General features: G+C 37.9%; 1 long non-coding RNA gene across 1 annotated transcript in view; it reads left to right on the top strand.

Annotated features, from left to right (window-relative positions):
- The first annotated feature begins 1,964 nt into the window (after positions 1-1,964).
- LOC104869071 overlaps positions 1,965-20,478 on the top strand; it is a 133,277-nt gene continuing 114,763 nt past the window's right edge. The window contains exon 1 of the long non-coding RNA XR_004516142.1: positions 1,965-2,064. This is a non-coding gene — a long non-coding RNA (uncharacterized LOC104869071). The remainder of the gene's footprint in view (positions 2,065-20,478) is intronic.

Genomic DNA, 20,478 nt, shown 5'->3' with positions numbered 1-20,478 from the left:
GACCTAGCAACTATAGCCACTCAAGGATAATTCCAGCTGGATTTGTAAAACCAAAGCAAACTACATGCAAGGATGAGGTCATTCAAAAAGCCCAGGCCTCCAGTGACATAAGGATTCATATATCTGTCCTGCTGGTGTGGTAGGGGAATGTAGGCCTCACTTCCATTAGTGTTAATGGGGCCATTCATCTGGATCCACCACATATCAAAATGTAGCCTCTCATGTTTTGATATTTTAATGCATGCAATTGCATCTCTAAGGAAAGGATTGCCTCCTCTTAAGTGCTCCCAATTCCCATTAATGCTAATGGAACAGAGACACACATACATCCACTGCTGCTCAGAAAAGTAGGCAAAATCTGGAGGATGATTAGGTTTCAGGAGCATCATAGCAGACTTGCAGAAGCTGTCAAGATGATCTCAAATGATCTCTCTTTCCAGGCTCACATAAGCAATATCATTATACATTCTCTTCTCAATACCTTCAACAGGTAATTGACCACATTCTTCTCTCCAAGAGGAAGACACTGATGTGGATACATGGGTGAGAATGTCTTTCATATCCTCAGGGACATGAGGTGCATTATTAAAGGAAGGGTGTAGGGACTGGGAAAGGTGCTGGAAAGAACCACAGGTATTCCCAAGAGAATACCAAGGTGTGCCAGGCAGGAGGAAGGTGAAGAAGGGGAGAGGGTAGAAGTAGCCTTTGGTGAATGGTCCGTAGGTGCAGGAGGAGGTAGCATAAACGCTGAATGCCGCTCTGTGCTAGAGAAGTGTGTGAGCTAGACAGCTACTCACCACTCTCCTGCCTGCATCTTTCCTTGGGAAGATGTTATAGGAAACCCAAGAATAGCAATTCTGGCTTTTTCCTGCCCTTTTCTCTTTGTAGCAAGGTCACTGATGTAAGTCCTTATGTGCTTTAATGTTATTTAAGCCATAAAATTATACAGTTTAAAGATCAGGAAAAGAGACGAGAGACACCAAAGGCTATGTGATCAGAATGAAAATGGATATGAAAATTGGCCAACCCTTATTTGCCATCTCTACAAATTTTGCTGATTTTTCTCCCACTGAACTAAAATTATGCCCTTTTGAGTATCTATAGTTTAAGGAAAGGTCAGATCTCAATTGGCTATGCATGCAGTTATCACTTACAGGTGTGAGGAAGGATCCCTACAGTGATTTTAGTCCAGGAGCCTCATGCCTAAAACTCTTAGCAGAGGCATTATTCTTTGGTTTCTATTCTCATTCTTTTACTTACTGTAAGTGTGGAACAAAAGAGTGTTGAGAGAGATGATATATTTTTAAATCTCACAATTAACAACTCTGAGAAAATAATTTCATCAGTGAGTACTTGGATAGGATTCAGAAGGTCATGGATGCTTTGAGGGAGAAGAAAAAAGTGAAGAAAAGAAAAAGGAGCTGCAGAGAGACCAAGGAAAGTTTTGCCTGCATTCTCTTTAGAGACTTGTGGAAGAGTAAATGTGCTGTTGACTTGTGTAGACACTGGAGGAGACAGAGCTTCCTACCTTTGGGGATCAGAGTCACAGGACTACTTTGAGATGCTGATGAAGGCAATAGATTCAACATGAGCTCTTTACCAAAGACACTCGGTTACGTCCTATGAAAAGACAGTAACCTCCTGTAGGATATACTTGGCATGGGTCATCTTAATTTTTCTCTTTTGTCATCATTCCAAACATCTGGGTGCTACACATAAACATTAGCCTATACTCATGTGTTAGAGAGTGTTCTATCACTGTGACAAATTACCCAAGAAAAACAACATAAAGTAGGAAATATATACTTAGGCTCACAGTTTCAGAGTTTCAGTGGTTATAGTCCAAGGTGTCTGGTTCCACTGCTGTGGGCCTGAGGTAAGGCAGAATATCATGGCAGAAAGGCAAAGCTACTCACCTCATGTAATTTTCATATCCATTTCTTTGCTCAGGAAGCACAGAACAAGGGAAAGAGCCAGGGAGGAAGAGGTTGAAGTCAGCTGTAATCCCCAACGTCACATACCCACGAACATTTCTGTTCAGTGAGGTCCCACCTGCTGCTCCAGGTAATGCCGTCAAATTATGACTCACCAGTGGATTCATGCACTGATAAGATCCACTGCTAAAGTTAAAGCCACATTTCTGAGTAAGTTCTTTAAGCCCTGCATCCAATGACTTCTGCACTGATCAAGCCCTCCATCCATGAGTCTTTGGGGATAGATTACATATTTAAAGCACATTGGCACATAGTCAAAGAATTTCCATATGCAATTCTGGGAGATGGGCTGGCTAATAAACCACACCAATTTTCTTAAATTTTCATAAGAAACATTTACTCCGGGAAATACCTGAATTAGAAATTCACTTTCATCGTAGTTTCTCTGTGGTTTGCTCTCTCCCTGCTTCTCTCCAGACATGGAACAATAGTAGATGAAGCATAGTGAACCATAAGGTTTTGCTACCTTGTAGAGATTAATTTTGAATATCTAGAAATTTGTTAAAACATCTAATGGTTGGAGCAAATGTGATCTGTTAGCTCCCATCACACTACATACACTCAGATATCACCTGGCAGTCAATGTCTTTATGAAAAGTAGTCAAGTTTGCAGGAGAAGATAGTAATCAAAGATCTTCAGTTCTATATGCCTGCCGTTGCCAACTGGACTTGGGCTTATACTGAAAATATTGCCCCCAAAGAAATTGTGACTAATATGAAGAAAGCTTGCTATGCTAAAGAGTACAGTAGGTGTTTATATAAGACGTTTTTCTTATACATCACAGTGTTCCCTTTATAATATGGAGCTGATGCTCTAAGACCTCTCAGCGTTTTGTAGCTTTTCTCAGATCTGGAGTTGCAGGCCGCTGGTGGGAAGACACGATGACACTTAGCTTGTGTGCTTAAATTCCCTCATGTATCAAGTGGTATCAAGCTTTTGATTTTCTTCCACTCCATCATGTCTAAGTAGTGGTGGAATTATCGTGTGGTCTGAATTGCAAAGAAGACATTGAAAAAATCGTCTTCAGCATACAAACTAGACATTTCAGAAATTCACACATTAAGAAAGGGAACTTGTGCATTCACCAAAATTCAGGACCAATAATATAGCAAAAGCTCTCAAGCTGATAAGCAGTCCACTCTCTGTTTATAACAGCAAGTATATTTCCTGATAACTTTTTGTTTTAATCTAGAAAGAACTGGTGTTTGAATTACATATGTCTAAAGTAAGAATTATCAAGTTTTAAGTAAGATTCTGGGCAATTTACCAGTGAGTAAGACCTAGAGTAGAGTTTAGGGGATCAATACATGTGATACAAATAGATTTCCCTTTAGGCCATATTTTATTTAGTCATTGTTATTTAGACCCAAATTAAGGGTATTTTACTTTAAACCTTTATAGATATATTGGTTACCATTTATTAGGCTGGGTGGTAGGTAAAACTGTGAAAACATGCAACCTTGAGGTTTCAGGGGTGTAACATAGCAAAGGTACATTTCTTGCTTATGAGATACCTACTATATCTTGATACCTACTCAAAAAGATGTCCCAAAGGCAAGTTTCCTTTGTACAGCAACTTCTGGTCACAGGATAACAGTGCCATAAGTATTAGCTACACACTGGCAACAGGTGGGCTTCTTACTCACTAGTGCATGTTCTAAGTAATGAGAAAGAGATGCATGCGCATTTCCTGAATATGATGAGTGCATGGTTTTGATGGAGAATGTCCCCCAAAACCTCATATGTTCAGAAGCAGGGCTTTGGAAAGGTGACTGAATCATGGGAGCAGTGTAGCTGCCTTGCTGTTAGGAGGGGAGTTTCATCAAAAGGGGCTGGTCATGGGGTCATGACCTGGAGAGATATTTCTCTCTCCCATGTTTCTCCAATCTCTCTCCACTTCTTGACCACCATGATGGGAGCAGCTTTTCCTCTACTATATTTCTGCCTTGGAGTTGGCAGACCACAGACTATGACTGTAAACCAAAATTAACCTCTCCTTTAAGTTGTGAGTGTGAGCTATTGTGACTCACTGACAAGAAAGTTTCTAACAGTGAGGCTACACACCACTCTGTCCATTGACCAGAGCCACACAAAGAGGCAAAGAGGTGTTTAATTTTCCTGTGATCCTGGAACCACATTTGGGTGGAGGTTTTAAAATGACATTTATGATCCCAAAGCAGCATTTTAACTCAAACTACAAAAATATCTTTCAATTTTTAATTCTTCCCCCTCATATGATAATCACTGGGTGCTATGTTGCTTCAAAGGAAGGAAGAAAAGGAACAGAAAATCCTTGTGTTTGTGATAATCAGGAGGGCACAATGGCTGGAGTTTGCAGGTCATGATTTATTGGTTCAGCTGAGCTACATACTGCAATGCTGCATTCATTTAAGACGCTAAGCAACAGCAGGCCTTTGAAAAAAAATCCCAACTGGCTCCTATGCTGAATAGGAGAGAGGGGAAAAGTATCATCCCAGCTAGCTCTGGCTGAAATGGAAATCTGCTCAGACCAAAAATAGACCTCTCATGGGGCTTTGTCTTTCTTTAAAAAAGAACACCAAGGCTCAGTATTTCTGGGTGACATATGTTGAATCATTTAAATTTTGTTTCCCTCCACAGTTTAGTCAGAAAGTAAATGGTTTTGAAGCAGTAAAAAATAACAAAGAAAATAGAACTTTAACTCAAAAAGACAGCTTGGGAATTTCTCCCAGACCAGGGCAGCCAAAGTATTTGTCAGTCTAGGCGGTTTTCCATTTCTCCTTCTTGCTCCTGGCATATAATTCTGCAAAAGTCTATTAAACAGCAATCCTATATTGTCCCACTCTATTATTGTGCCTCATCTCTCCCGACTCATCTGGTTATTCTCTCTGGAAATGCGTATCTAACATTTCCTATCTGCTCTTTCTATCTATAGGACATTCAAGGTCCCCTTTCAAAGCTCTCAGCTCCCCAAGGCTTTCTCTGCATGTGTTCCATGCTGTGCAATTAACACTTTGTGAAACGCAGTCCCTTTCTCTAGGAGCTCTTCTAAGTGGTTGAGTACTTAATCACACACTGGCTTGTTCAATAAAAGTTGCAAGTGTGTTAGTCATGTCTTCCCAGAAAGGTCAATTGGTCCTTGACAGACACCATTTCTCTCTGGGACTCAGTAACACCCACATCATTTTGTAGTTTAGGTGTTTGGCAGTTGTTTGTTGGCTGGTTACATAACTGTATCTCTTTATTCAGATTGGAGCAATGCGACTTTTCTGAGGCATGTGAGTTAACATGCATGTACTTTTTGGAAGCTCTTGATGAGAGGTCACATCCATCCACATCCATATGACTATTTGGGCTAAGCCCACATGAAGTCACTTAGTAGGCCATACTGCACTGTTCCTGCCCATTTGTGTAGGAACCTCAGTGCATTGCTGTCTCTGTGACACTAGGGAGGGCTGCAGAAAGGATTTCCATTCCCAACTCTTTGCTGATGCCTATGTTACATTTCCATACTCTTTTGGCATATTACTATCCTCAACAGGTAAATGCCCTCTCCCACTGCCATTCTGTACAAGTGGGCTTATACAGCTTTGATGCGTGGAGCATTAGTGGACACATCATGTACAGAGGACTTAAATATGTTTGGTAGCTTGTTTAGCCGTTTTTGCCCTACTCACTGCCTTAAAGGGAATTTGATTTTTGTGATTATTGTGTTTTAAAGTAACAAAAAGAGGCATCATCTGCCCAGCTTGGACTCAGGGCCACCTCTGTTGCATGGCCCTGCCTGAACTATGGACCTCCTCTGGAGCTGGGCCATTTCCAGTGGACACCACTGATTGGCTCTGACAGAGCACCAGGAGGGTAGCTGAGTGGGTGCCGCTGAGTACCCCCACCCCCCTATTAGATCCCCTGATTGAGGCAGTCCTTGGATGCACTCTGCAGAGGCATGGTGGGCTATAAAGAGTGGTGAATGAGCCAATTATATTCCTGATTGTATTGATAGGGATAAAGGACAGGGATTGATTTGATAAGTTGTTTTCTCAATTATGAAAATGAGAATGTCTATAAGTCATTAGAAAATCAAAGACTGGGATGCAACGATATCAGGAAGATTTAATGACCCAGAGATTGAATCAAGGGCAACTCAACAGCAAAAATAAAGATGAGAAAACACTTAAGCAAGCCACAAAAACAGACTTCCATCCACCAATTGCAAACAGTAGGGCAAAGGAGGATGAAAAATCAGATAGTGAACCTTCAGGAAAATCAGAACTCACAGCACAGGAAGTAAAAAAATTGATCAATCAAGCTCTAGAAAAATTCAAAACAGAAATTATTTCCCAGATAACCATAGAGATGGTGAGCAAAATGAAAGACATGATTCAAGGCTCCAGAACAGAAACTGACAAAAAAATAGATGAGCTTAGGAGCATAATAGAAGCCATGAAGGCCCAACATAAGAAAGATATGGAAACAATGAACACCAAACATAGGAAAGAAATGGAATCCATTAAACAGATTCAAATGGATATCCAGGAGAATAAAAACTCTATTGAAAGTTTATGCAACAGAATAAAAGATTGTAAGAATAGAATCTCAGATATAGAAGATAGGATAGCAGACAGCGACCATGAAAAGAGATCTCTTAAAATCAGTAAGGGAGCATGAGAAATCAATCCAACAACTCCTAGATGATGCAAAGGAGAATAACATAAGACTGATAAGAATCCATGAAGTACCAGGAGAAAATATAAATGACTTTAAAAAGCTGTTTAAAGAATTAATAACTGAAAACTTCCCAAACAGAGGGGAAGAATTAGACATACAGATAAGCGAGGCACACAGCACACCAACTAGCCAGGATAAAAAAATCTACACCTAAACATATAATAATCAAGATCCCAGAAACCCAACAGAAGAACAAAATACTACAAGCAGGAAGAGAAAAGAAACAAATCACATGCAAAGGAAGCCCATCAGAATTACAGCAGACTTTTCAACACAAACCCTCAGGTGAAGGAGAGCCTGGAGTGAGGTATTTCAAGTCCTAAAAGAAAACAACCTACAACCAAGACTGATGTATCCTGCAAAACCCTCTTTCAAAATGGATGGAGAAATAAGATACTTCCATGACAAAGAACACTTGAGAAACTGCATGAATACCAAACCAGCACTACAAAGAATTTTAAACAATATCCTAGAAAAAGACAACAAAGATCACAACACCAGGAGGCCCAACAGAGCAAATCAAATAGCCAAGGCAAGAAACTAAAAGGAGAGGACAAAAAATAAAAAGTCAACAAAATGACAATAACATGACAAGAATAAATAAGTACATATCAGTTATACTATCAATGTCAATGACCTCAATTCACCAATCAAGAGAAACAGATTGGCAGAATGGATTGAGAAGCAAAATCTAACAATATGTTGTATACAAGAAACACACCTAGTGTAAAAAGAAGCCCGTAGACTTAAAGCAAAAGGATGGAAAACAATTCTCCACGTGACAGGAACACAGAAAAAAGCAGGGGTAGCAATCTTATTCACAGACAAAGCAAATTTCAAACTACAACTCATTGAGAGACAAAGAAGGCAACTACATCATTGTGAAGAGAACAATCCAAGAGGAAGAAATGACAATCATAAACATATATGCACCAAATATAGATGCCCCCAACTATATAAAACAAATATTAAGTAACATGAAAAACCAAATAACCACTAATACAATTGTAGTGGGGGATATGAATTTCCCACTATCACAAATAGACAGATCATCTAGGCAAAAAATCAACAATGAAATACTAGAACTGAACCAAGCTTTTGAACGTATGGACTTATTAGACGTCTATAGAGTGTTCCACCCCACAAAATCAGAATACACATTCTTTTCAGCTGCACATGGGTCATTCTCCAAGATAGATTACATACTAGCTCACAAAACAGGTTTGAATAAATGCAAAAGAATTGAAATTATTCCCTGTATATTATCAGATCACAGTGCAATCAAGCTGGAGATCAATAGCATAAAAAACCATAGGAACTTCACAAACACATGGAAATTGAACACTGTCCTGAACAATCAATGAATCACAGAGGAAATTAAAGAAGAAACCAGACAGTTTTTACAAATAAATGAAAATGCCAATACAATATACAGGAATCTATGGAACACAATGAAAGCAATTCTATGTGGAAAATTCATAGCACTGAATGCCCACATTAGGAAAACAGAGCAAGCTCAAATAAACAACCTAACAATGACTCTTAGACTCCTAGAAAAACAAGAGCAAGAAAAACCCAAAGCCAAACAAGAGAGGAAATTATAAAGATTAGAGCAGAAATCAATGCAATGGAAACTAAGAAAACAATAGAAAAAATAAATGAATTGAAGAGTTGGTTTTTTGGAAGAATAAATAAAATTGATAAACCCTTAGCAAACCTTATCAAAAAAAGGAAAGAAAAGGCTCAGATTCATGCAATCAGGAATGAAAAAGGTTAAGTCACAACAGATCCCACAGAAATCCAGAGGATCATTAATACATACTATGAGAATGTGTACTCTAATAAAATGGAAAACACAGAAGAAATGGACAGATTTCTAGATACTTATGAAAGTTGAATGAAGAAGATAAAAACATTTTAAACACCCCAATCACAATCAGTGAAATTGAAAATGTAACTAAAAACTTACCAACAAAGAAAAGCCCAGGTCCTGATGGATTCACTGCTGAATTTTACAAGACATTTAGAGAAGATCTACTGCCATTACTCTTCAGACTTTTCAATGAAATTGAAAGAGAAGCAAAACTTCCAAATTAATTCCTGGAAGTAAATATCATTTTGATTCCCAAACCTGGGAAAGATGTAACTAAAATAGAGAACTACAAGCCAATCTCCTTAATGAATATAGATGCAAAAATCCTTAATAAGATACTAGCAAACAGAATACAGAGGATCATCAAGAAGATCATACATCCTGACCAAGTTGGATTTATTCCAGGGATGCAAGGATGGTTCAACATACGTAAATCAATAATTATAATACACTGTATTAACAAAGTCAAGGACAAGAAACACATGATCCTTTAGATAGATGCAGAAAAATCATTTGACAAAATTCAACACCCATTCATGATAAAGACTCTGCAAAAAATTGAAATAGATGGTCTATGTCTCAACTTAATAAAGGCTATCTATGAAAAACCAACAGCCAACATTATATTAAATGGCCAAAAATTGAAAATCTTCACGTTAAAATCAGGAAAAAGACAAGGATGCCCACTATCACCACTCCTCTTCGATATAGTTCTTGAAACATTTGCCATAGCAATTAGACAAGAGAAAGAAATTAAAGCAATAAAGATAGGAAAAGAAGAATTTAAACTGTCATTATTTACTAATGATATGATACTCTACATTGAAGACCCAAAAAACTCCACCAAAAGACTTCTTGACTTAATTGACACTTTTAGCAGAGTAGCTGGATACAAAGTCAACAACCAAAAATCAATAGCCTCCTTGTACACAAACAACTCACTGAGAAAGAAATTAGGGAAAAAATTCCTTTAACAATAGCACCCCAAACATGAAGTACCTGGGAATCAATTTATCAAAAGAAGCAAAAGACCTCTACACTGAAAACTACAGCACTCTGAAGAAAGAGATAGAAGAGGATATAAGAAAATGGAAAGATCTCCCTGCTCCTGGGTAGGAAGAATCAACATAGTGAAAATGGCCATACTACTAAAACTGCTATACAGATTCAATTCAATACCAATTGAAATCCCAACACAATACTTCACAGAACTAGAAAGAAGAATCCAAAAATTCATTTGGATTCAGAAGAGACCTAGAATAGCAAAAGCCATCCTAGGCAACAGACACATGGCAGCGGGTATAACAATTCCCAATTTGAAGCTATGCTACAAAGCCACTGTGATAAACACGGCATGGTACTGGCAAAGAAACAGACTTGAGGATCAGTGGAACAGATTGGAAGACACAAAAACAACTCCAGATGCACTCAGCTACCTCATCTTTGACAAAAGTGCTGACAGTCCCCACTGGAGGAAAGATAGCCTCTTTAATAAATGGTGTTGGAAAAACTGGATCTCAACCTGCAAAAGATTAAAACTAGACCCTTATCTGTCACCATGCACTAAATTAAAATCCAAGTGGATTAAAGACTTAAATATAAAAAAAAGAAACACTAAACTTGCTGGAAGGTAAGTTAGGCAGAACTCTGGAAGACATTGGCATAGGAAAAGACTTTATGAACAAACCCTCAGTAGCACGAAAACTAGCAGAAAGAATCAACAACTGTGATCTCATCTTATTAAAAAGCTTCTGTACTGCAAAAGAAACCATCAACAGAACTAAGAGACAACCTACAATGTGGGAAAAACTTTTTACCAGCTTCTCCTCGGACAAAGGACTATTATCTAAAATATATAAAGAACTCAAAACAACCAGCCCCCCAAATATAAAGACCCAATTCAAAAAAGGGCATCTGAAATGAACAGACATTTCTCAGACAAAGAAAAAAAAAAGCAGCAAGTAAATATATGAAAAAATGTTCCACATCACTGGTAATTCAAGAGATGCAGATGAAAACAACTCTGAGATTTCACCTCACCCCACAAAGAATGGCTGCTATCAAGAAATCACACAGCAACAAATGTTGGCATGGTTGTGGGAGAAAGGAACCCTTCTCCATTGTTGGTGGGAGTGCAGACTGGTGCAACCACTATGGAAATCAATATGGAGATACCTCAAAGAACTAGTATTAGAGGTTCCATTTGACCCAGCTATCCCTCTGTTGGGTATCTTTCCAAAAGAATTGAAAGAATCATATCACAGTGATATATGCACACCCATGTTTGTAGCAGCACAGTTTGTAATGGCTAAAACTTGGAAACAGCCCATCTGCCCATCAGTTGGAAACTGGATAAAGAAGATGTGGTTTTTCTATAAAATGGAATACTACTCAGCTATAAAAAATGAGAAAGTAGATTCATTCATAGGTAAATGCGTACATTTGGAGGATATTCTCCTAAGTAAAATAAATAAGTCACACATATACAAATACCGCATAGTTTCTCTGGTGTGAAAAACTAAAATAGTACTCAAAATCCTAATGGGGCAGTTAGCAATGTGAAATAGGAAGAAAAGGACCAAAGGTGTAGGGACACTGAGAAGGATAGGGAAAGGGGAATAAGGGAAAAGGAAACACATATGAGAAAATGTAAAAATGGAATTAAAATGTTTGAAGGTGGGGAGGGGAGGAGGGGGTGAAGGGAAGGTGGGGACAAGGGGAGAAAATGAGAACCAAGACTTGGCATGTAAAGGTACAAGATCCCAGTAATGAATGTAACTGTACTGTCTACCTAGAATGTACCAATAAATTCAATTAAAAAAATAAAGTGACAAAAACATGGAATTGACTTGAATGTAGTCAGAAGTTCAGAGTGCATCCTAGCCCACTTGAACCAGGTACAGTCGTAGTAGAGTATGAAAATAGAAACCAATACAAAAATAAAAACTAATGAGATTTTGGGAGCATTATGATAGTTAAAATTTAATAGGAGAGATTTACATATCCAGGCTATGGGGGCCTCAGAGATACATTGACAATAAAGAGGAAGCTGCTGGCTTGAACAAAGGAGTAAGTAAAACACTGGGGAAAAAAAGCAGAAATTTCTGACTACGAAAGCACTTGGCATCGTGTGGTTGATCATAGGGGATGCTGTCCTGTGTCACTGATGTTTCTGTGACAGCTTTCATTCTGTCATGCGCTCTCTAGATTGCCCTGCCCTCTACACATCACAATTCCAGCATAGCCTTAGCATAATCATTGCAGTATATGGATAAGAGAGGAAGCTTTGGACTCCATCTTTCTGGATTTTATTCATGGCTCTGCCATATTAGTAACTATCTGACCTATTTATTTAGCCTTTTTGTGTCTTAGGTTTCTGTTGGATGAATAATAGACTATAGCTCATAAAATTATGGTAAGGATTAAATGATTTACTATGTATACAGTACTTACAATTTAAGGCCAAGAACTTAATAAGTTCTCAGTAAGAATCACATACTTTTGTTATTGTCATTATTGTATCCAAAATTGAGGGCAACTGTGGGGAATTTAAATGAAAATAAGTTATGGATACTGCCCTAAAGCAACATGCAATCTAAAATGCATTGATTTCTGTATTCTGCAACTTTGCAAAATGTATTAGTTCTAATCACTGAAGCTATTGTAGTCACCTTCAATATACAAGTTAAATGACATCAGAAAAATAAGACATTAAGAAAGTAATCTTGTCAGGCCTGCCCACATACCATCGATAAGTGTGCACAGCCCCCAGCCAAGGCCCACCCAGGCAGCAGCCCAGAGCTGGGATCCAGAAGGCCATCATTCTGAACCCTGGTATTGCCTCAGTGGTGAGCAGCAGAGAGAAGGGCTTTCTGATGCTTGTTGAGAATTGAAGCCCCCTGGGAGAGCAGAGTCACCTCAATAAAGTTGCAGCAGACTGCACTGGTTGAAATGAGAAGACACATAAACAAAGTCTCAAAACTAGAATTCCAGATCACTAAAGGCAACAAGATGGAACAATCTAAAACTCAATCACCTGGACTCTCTGAACTGGCAATGAAAGAGGATCTAGAAAAAATAAAATCAGAAATAATTTCTTAGATAACAACAGAGATTGTGTCCACAGTGAAAGACATGCTTAATAACTTGAGTAGACACAGATAAGAACGTGAGCTAACTTGTATGTGCATACAATCTATTGAGTTTTCTACATAAAGATAATATCTATAAACAGAGATAATTTTATTCCTTTTCGCCTTTGGATGCCTTTTATTCCTTTTTCTTGCCTGATTCCTCTGAATAGGATTTTCAGAACTGTGTAGAATAGAAGTGGTAAGCATTTGGCCTTATTCCTCGTATTTGAAGAAAAGATTTCAATTTTTCAGTCTTGACTATGTTACCTGTGGGGTTTTCGTATATAGCATTTATTATGTGGAAATGTTATCTTTCTATTCCTACTTTGTTGAAAGTTTTAATTATAAAATATGTTGAATTTTATCAGATTCTTTTTATATATCTACTGAAAGGATTTTGTATATTTTATCTTGTATTCAGTTAATGCAGTGCACTATAAAAATTGATTTTAATATGTTGAAAAATGTTTGCATTCTAGAAATAAACCTCACCTGGTGTATGATCTTTTTAATGTACTGTTGGATTTAATTTACTCATATCTTTTTGAGGTCTTTTGTGTCTATATACAATAGGGATAAAGCATATTTTTTTCTATTTTTATGGTGTTTTTTTGTCTGGCTTTGGTATAATGGTAATGTTGGCTTTATGGTGTGAGTTTGAAAGTATTCTTGCCTTTTCCATTATTTGGAAGTTTAGGAAAGATTTGGAGTAATTCTTTAAATGTTTAGTAATATGAAGATCGTCTAATCCTGGATTCTATGTTTGGTATAAAATATGGAAATATATAGAAAAGTTACAGAGATAGTGCTCAATGAACACACAGATTTATCTTTGTTTAATATTTTGAATTTTTTATTTACTTCTTACTGTCTCTCTCAATATACATTTAATGAAGTATATAAATAATTTGTGTAAACCACTAGGAAGCAACTCTTCTAGATTCTTAGGGTATAGTCTGTAAGAATAAGAATACTACTATTCCATAGCTGCAGTTACTTGTGAATTTTGGGACACTTAAAGTACTATTTTCTTTCCAATATATTATCTATTACAGGACCACAGATTTCATTTGTCTAATGCTTTAATTTTCTTTAATCTGAGGCCATTCCTCAGCCTTTGTTTTAAACACCAACACTTTGAGTAATATAACATTTCCTTTAAATTGAACATTTCTCATCAGTCAGATATTTGTCATAATGGTTGCAAAAATAGTGATATTCTAATTTCACCTTTTTGAGCTGTATCTACTGCAGTCTGTTCAAGCAAGATCTTTGCTGTTTATTGATTTTTTTTCTAGATATTTTAAGTACTGAATCGTGGGTTAAAATCTTAAATATTTTAGTACTCAAATTATTTGGCTAGCAAATGCTCCTTCAGACTAGCTCCTGTGCCTTTGTTGTAGCGTGTGGCCTTTTGTCTTTTAAGTACTTGTGTTCTTTTACTTCCTAATACAGAAGTGCTTGCTGTAGCAAGCAAACCTACACAGAGCATTCTCTATGATCATATGACAAAAACTCAAACTCATGAAGAGATCAACTGGTAAAACGTCTATCTCCATTAAATCTTTGTTATAAGCAACTCTGATATTACCTTGGCCTTTGCAGAACCTTATCAGCTATGCAAAGCTGATCTAAAACGCCTTCCACTTGGAAATAGCCTTCATTGACTCAGAATTCCAGCACCAAAGGCTGGGCAGATTCTTATTCAGAGCTCACTAGGCAGGTGTTGCCAGTAATTTGAAATCAATGGTTTAACTGAAATGTCAACAGGCAATAGTCCATGACTCACAGATTCAGACAAGAGTATATTTTGACCATGATGCTCTGTGGGAAGTGTGAAGCTGGGACAAGAAATGGAAGATGGTTCGGAGAGCTCTCACTCTCTTGGTAACATTCTCCCTGTCACTAAGATCATGGTTCAAGACGTCCCGAATAGATATGTGAGTTGGAGCATATTTTCTTCCAGCTCATCTTCAAGGGAGAAAACAGGGCATTATTAAAGAAACAAGTCATTAAACCATCTTCTATTTGAAATGCCCTAGGATATTCTTATTTAAGGTAAACATCCAACCACATATGCAAGGGGGACTGTTGGTACCTTATCCAGATCCCCTATACAAGGATGGTGCACTCATCTCTGTGTCACATTCCATACGATGAGTGCTGGCAACTGAAAATTCACAGCTCTTCTCTAGAGAGAAGCCAGTGGGAATTGCTATGTCCAAGGGGCTACACTTGGCCCCAAGGAACTTGAACCCAAGGATACGGACATTGTCTTAAACTGGTACCAACCTTTGGTGCACTTTATGCCCAAGTGTGATCAAACTGCGTCTGGACTCCTGAGAAGCTGCAGTCTCACTCAGCCAATTCCGCTGCCCTTTACGCCCCCTCCTTCCTCTGCAGATTTCTCCCACATTGCATTCCCAATAACTCACGTGTCTTGGGGCACAAGTTCTTGTCTTAGGTTCTACTTCTGGGGAATCCAACCTAAGACTGTGAAGTAATATAGAACTATTTTGAATTTATAAATAATCTCCTGTATAAATGATTTTTAAAAATAGGCAAAAACATATTTTTGACATGCATTACTTAAAAAATATTTTAAATGATTCCTTAACATACTAGTACTTATGTTTCTTTAAGAGAATCACAATCTCCCACTTATACTGTTAGGAAATCTCAAAGCCATCTCTGACTCTTTTCCTTCTGATCTATCTGCCTTTAACCATTTGTCCACTTCCGACTTTAGAATCCTTCACTTCTGCAGCCTCCATTATCTGTCCATTACTGACTTGTCCCTGACATAGTTTCCTCCACCATTCTTCAACTTCCCCACAACATTCTCTGTGCGGGCCACCCTCTGTCTAACATAGGGCCTGTGCTTCTCTAAATCAGTCTTTTCACTTTCTTCTCTGGGTCCAATGGTCTGCCAAATGCAATTAGCTTTTATATATTCGAAGAATGCATTGAAAATTTTGTTTATTTCCACCTTTCTTGTTTTGCACTTGGTTTCCCTCTTTTCAGACTTTCTCCCTAACCATCTCTGCTTCTCAAAGTCCTATGACAACCGAGTTCAAAAGCTTCTGTCTTCTTAAAACCTTCCAAGAGTGCCTGGATCAAAACCAATTTGTCTTCCTTCCATGTTCCCTGGGGCATTTATTTGTTTCTCTAGCATGCCACTGACCATATGCTCCTTGTTATTTTATTGCCAGTGAATGCATCTAACTGCTGTATGGTACCATCAGTTGCTTGAGGAAAGTCACTACGTCTCATTAAATCTATTCCCATTCTTTACCTCTGTTCTCATTCTCAGTCCACACCTCATGCCCCTTTCTGAATTTTGAAGGTCAGCCAGTTTGCCTATACCCTGTGTGGTCAGCAATAGATACCTGCAGGAAGCAAAGTATGCCCTAGGTCATGCCCTAAATCATTGTATTTGTATAACACACCCTGCTGCTTGAATTCTTGGTTTCGTAGATATGCGTTGTTTTTCCCACTACTTGCTCCTTCTAGTTTAATGGCCATTATCACTTGTCTATCTGAAATTTTGCATTTAATTTCCTGTTTGGCTCAGGGCTCAATCAATTTTTATATCCCCTTCAGCCATGAGTGAGAGTTGCTTTTCCAAAACACACACCTATTGAGGATTCAATAAATGTGTGTGTTCTGCAGCCCATGGGAATACTCATCCCTGTTTGCTTTCCACAAGTATTCAGCATATCAGTGTAATTTCATTTCAATCATCCTTTGAGAAAAACAGAAAGGTGAGGGCTTATCTACCATTAACTCTGTACAGTGAGCCCATAGTTGTACCTTGAATTTTCCTGGTCAGCTTCTTGATCAGGGATGAGAGAAACACTCAGTTTTTTTCAATCTTTTCTACTCTTCCTCTTCTCTTTGCCTCTATTTACCATATATATTCCTCCTGGAGGTGTAAGAAATGTGTCTTCTATTAAATGCTGATATTATTGAGTACGCTGTGGCTACAAATAACAGAATATGCAATTCTCCTAGGATGAGCAAAACATGAAATTTCTTTGCTCTTGAAATTGAAAATGTCATGATGGGTCTGACCTTATGTATTGTAGGACTCATATACTAACTACATTTTCAGGATTCTTTGCCTTTTCATCCATTTGCAGCATTTTTCTATCAAATTTAATCTCACGAAGGCTGTTCCATACACTAGTGCCAATTGCTCACCCAGAGATCAGGTTTCATCTTATTAACTTGGTCACCATAGAGAAAGGAGAGTTCTGGGCCGGGGATTTAGCTCAGCGGTTTGGTGGCCTGTCTTGCAAGCACAAGGACCCAAGTTAGATCCCCGGTACCAAAAGAAAAGAGAGAGAAATGAGAATTCTATTTTCATACATTTAGGCCTGAATTTATGGACTCCTTGAGGTCATGATCCCATCCTTGAATTAAATCCCCTAGTCAGAAAAGTAAAACTGACTATAGAAGTCTGAGTCATGAGGACATATCTGGAGCCAGGAGGTGAGGCCGATTCCACCAAAACATGTGGACACACAGTGGGGAAGAGGTTGCTCTCCAGAGGAAGAGTAAATATCCAGGACTGGAGAAAAGGAGATGGATGCTGATGTCTCCAGTAATAAATACTCTATATTTCTTCTCTTCTGTGCTTTCTCATGAGATTTGCAACTAATAGGAATGTAAGTATCTGGGGATTCCTCATAGGTAGAGACACTGGACTTGTCCTTAGTTTACTAAGTGGTAACTCCATGGTGCTGGGCAAATAACTGAGACTGTCTAATAAATGAAAAGTTTAAACCAATTGATTTTAAAACTCGTTTTATGTGAAAATTACATATTTCCCATTAGGTCAGAATATCTTATTTACTTTCTTCAGATGTTAGTTTATTTCTTCTCTTTTAGTTTTTTCTTTACTCCTTCTTCTGATCATATAATCAGGCCATTAGAATTTCCTTTCCTTGAGGACTTTTATAAGACTAAAGGAAGCTTCCTGAGGTGGAGAGCCTCTACTCTTCCTTGTGAAATCCTGAAGGAATACTTCTAAGTGTAATGGAAAGACAGGGGAGCCAGCATTAGGGAGACACTAGAGACTAGGAGATTTCCCAACATGGATGGGCTGCTCAGAACATGGGACGAAACTTTCTTGGCCAGGGAATAATAATAATCCTCCCTTATTCATGGGTGTTCTTTCTGTGGCTTCAGTTACCTATAGCCAACCATGGTCCAAAATATCAAATGAGAAATTGTAGAAATAAATGATAACTTTTAGATTATGTGCTGTTTCGAATAGCACTACAAAATGTCATGCCAGCCCTACTCCATTCCACACTGAATATGCATCTTCACAATGCTCATTGTCACTACAAGGTATACTGGTGGTGGGAAATGTCTGTCACAAGTGTTATTTGTTTGTCTTTTAAGACAAAAGATGCCAATGTATAAGCTGTTTCTTTTCCTAAACTATAACCTCAATATTCAGATTTAATTACAGTGTTGGCCATTTGCACTTAATAAGTAGGTTTTGGATTGCAGTTAGGGGCCTTGTCTCTCAAAGATTCACCATCTCTGCTTTATCCACTCCCTACTCTTTGGTCACTTTGATAACCTTTGACCTTTGGTCAAATTTAATAACCTTAGTTATCAGATCAGCTGCACTAGCATTTCAGTCTTTGTGTCCAAGTAACTCTTATTTTATTGAATATGGTTCCCACACAAGAGCATAATGATGCTTTCAAAGCAGATTTTAAAAGCTAGAAAGTATAAAGTGAGAGCACCAGTAATTGAAAATGCTTAATATCCTCCATCCTAGCAATTGAGAACTCAAAGTCAAGTTCAAGTTGACTTGTGGAAAAATAAACTTGCACATAGATTTTCATATTGAAATTCTTGACTAATACTTAAATGCAACCAAGCAAGGAGTCAGCTGCTCAGGTCCTTTCACCAACTGTGGAACAAGAGGTGATCAATGACCCTCCTCCTATTGACCATGACCTATCCTTGCCATCTCAGCCAAAAGTTTCTGAGGTGGAAGAATAGCCTCAAATCCTGTATCTTTAAAGCTGCTCCTGAGGGACCCACAGGTGAAACTGTGTGGCAGTCACAATGAATTGTAGCTTAATTTGTTGATGATTGGCTGGCATTTTAAAATCTGTTTCCAGATTTATCTCCAGAGCTATTCTGCCATGACCCACATAGTGTAGTGTCTGAAGCTTGGGAAAGCAGTGGGAAATGAAGAAAAAAAACGAAGAAACAATGACTATTCTTGAAAGTTGGAAACAGGTGGAACCATGGCTTGTCAGGAGCTAATGGTTACCTGGAGTCCCACTCTATTTATAGAGGAAGGCAAACAGGAAGAGAAGGTGGGACAAATAGTGCTAGGTGGCCTATGGGGCCTGGGTGAAACAGCATGATTGTTTCGTGACTGGGGCATGCACAAGAAGGGAATAGGGAGGGATGCACAATGTAACTGTCTCCCTGGGCTGTGCCATCCAAAGTCTACAATATTAGTCAAGCAGACTGTTCTCCTCTATGGAGGTGAAAGGGAGTAGGGAGGAGGCAAAAACCCATCTTCAGGATCAGCCAGCAGCACTATTCCGTATTTGAGAAGACAAAATATCTATAACACATTGTATCCAATATAGGAAGTATTAGCTATATGTGACTGGGAACTAAATTTTCAATTTTACTGTATTTTAACTTTAACTTAATCATATATCAGTGATGTCTGTGATGCTGGTTGATACAGATTTAGCAAACGAAAGAGACCAGAGAGCATATATTCATAGGGAAAATTGTATATGGTAAGGAAATACTACTAAGGAACATTCAGTACTACACATTTATCTATAAGATTTGATTATTTTATTCAGCAGAGAACGTTTTGATACCATTTTGATGCCATTTTACAGACAACAAGACACTATAAATTTGAGGCATGCCATTAATAAATGACCAAGTAGGATTAAAATCTAAGCATGCCTGAATCCTTGGTCTTTTTATTTTACAACCCAAGAAAGCTCGTGTTCTAATACTTGTATCTTGGTCACAGGCATTATGAAAATGTTAGTTGTAGCTGTTTTAGCAATTGGTTTCTTGAGGCAAGAAATAAAAGCTTCGTTTTGGATGGACTTCCCTTCTTGAACTTAAGGAGCTCTGAACTCTGACATCTAATTATATTCATAATTATAGCAACAGAGAGGGAGAATTAAAGTAAAATTTAAGCAATTACATGTACAAGGGCAAAAGTGGCTATTATGTTAAAATGCTCATTTTAATTTTACTTAACATGACTGCTAAGAAAAGGACTGGTGTGAGGAGGTAGGGCACTGCCTATGTATGAAAGCTTTGAACCTCAAAGCCCCACGAACATATTTTTACTTCCTTCAGCCCCAGATAAATATCTTATATAAAACTATTACTTATGTGACATGATGTATTTCTATAGCTTTATTAAAAGACAAATATTTGTCTCTAATTGATATCGTTATATTTGTGATATATTTTTATTATTATACAACCTTAGGTTAGGTACATTGATCATAAACCTAAAAATATCCCTTCACTCCTTGAATAGTACTGAGGCTAAAACTCCTACTAATGTCAGACAATATAGAGGAAGGAAATATAATTGATGGACTCTTAGTAGCATTTGGTAATAAAGAGAAAATACTTTCTTATGTGATTTCTTATTGCTATTTTTCCTTGCTATTGTGGATAATGTTTTTGTTTATGATTTGCTCATTTAGTCATCTAGATGTTAATGCATTTATTTTTAATGTT

Source organism: Fukomys damarensis, unplaced genomic scaffold (genome assembly GCF_012274545.1).
Source record: "Fukomys damarensis isolate Sample0158 unplaced genomic scaffold, DMR_v1.0_HiC HiC_scaffold_7, whole genome shotgun sequence".
NCBI classification, from domain to species: Eukaryota; Metazoa; Chordata; class Mammalia; order Rodentia; family Bathyergidae; genus Fukomys; species Fukomys damarensis.
This window is presented reverse-complemented; position numbering and strand designations above follow the sequence as displayed.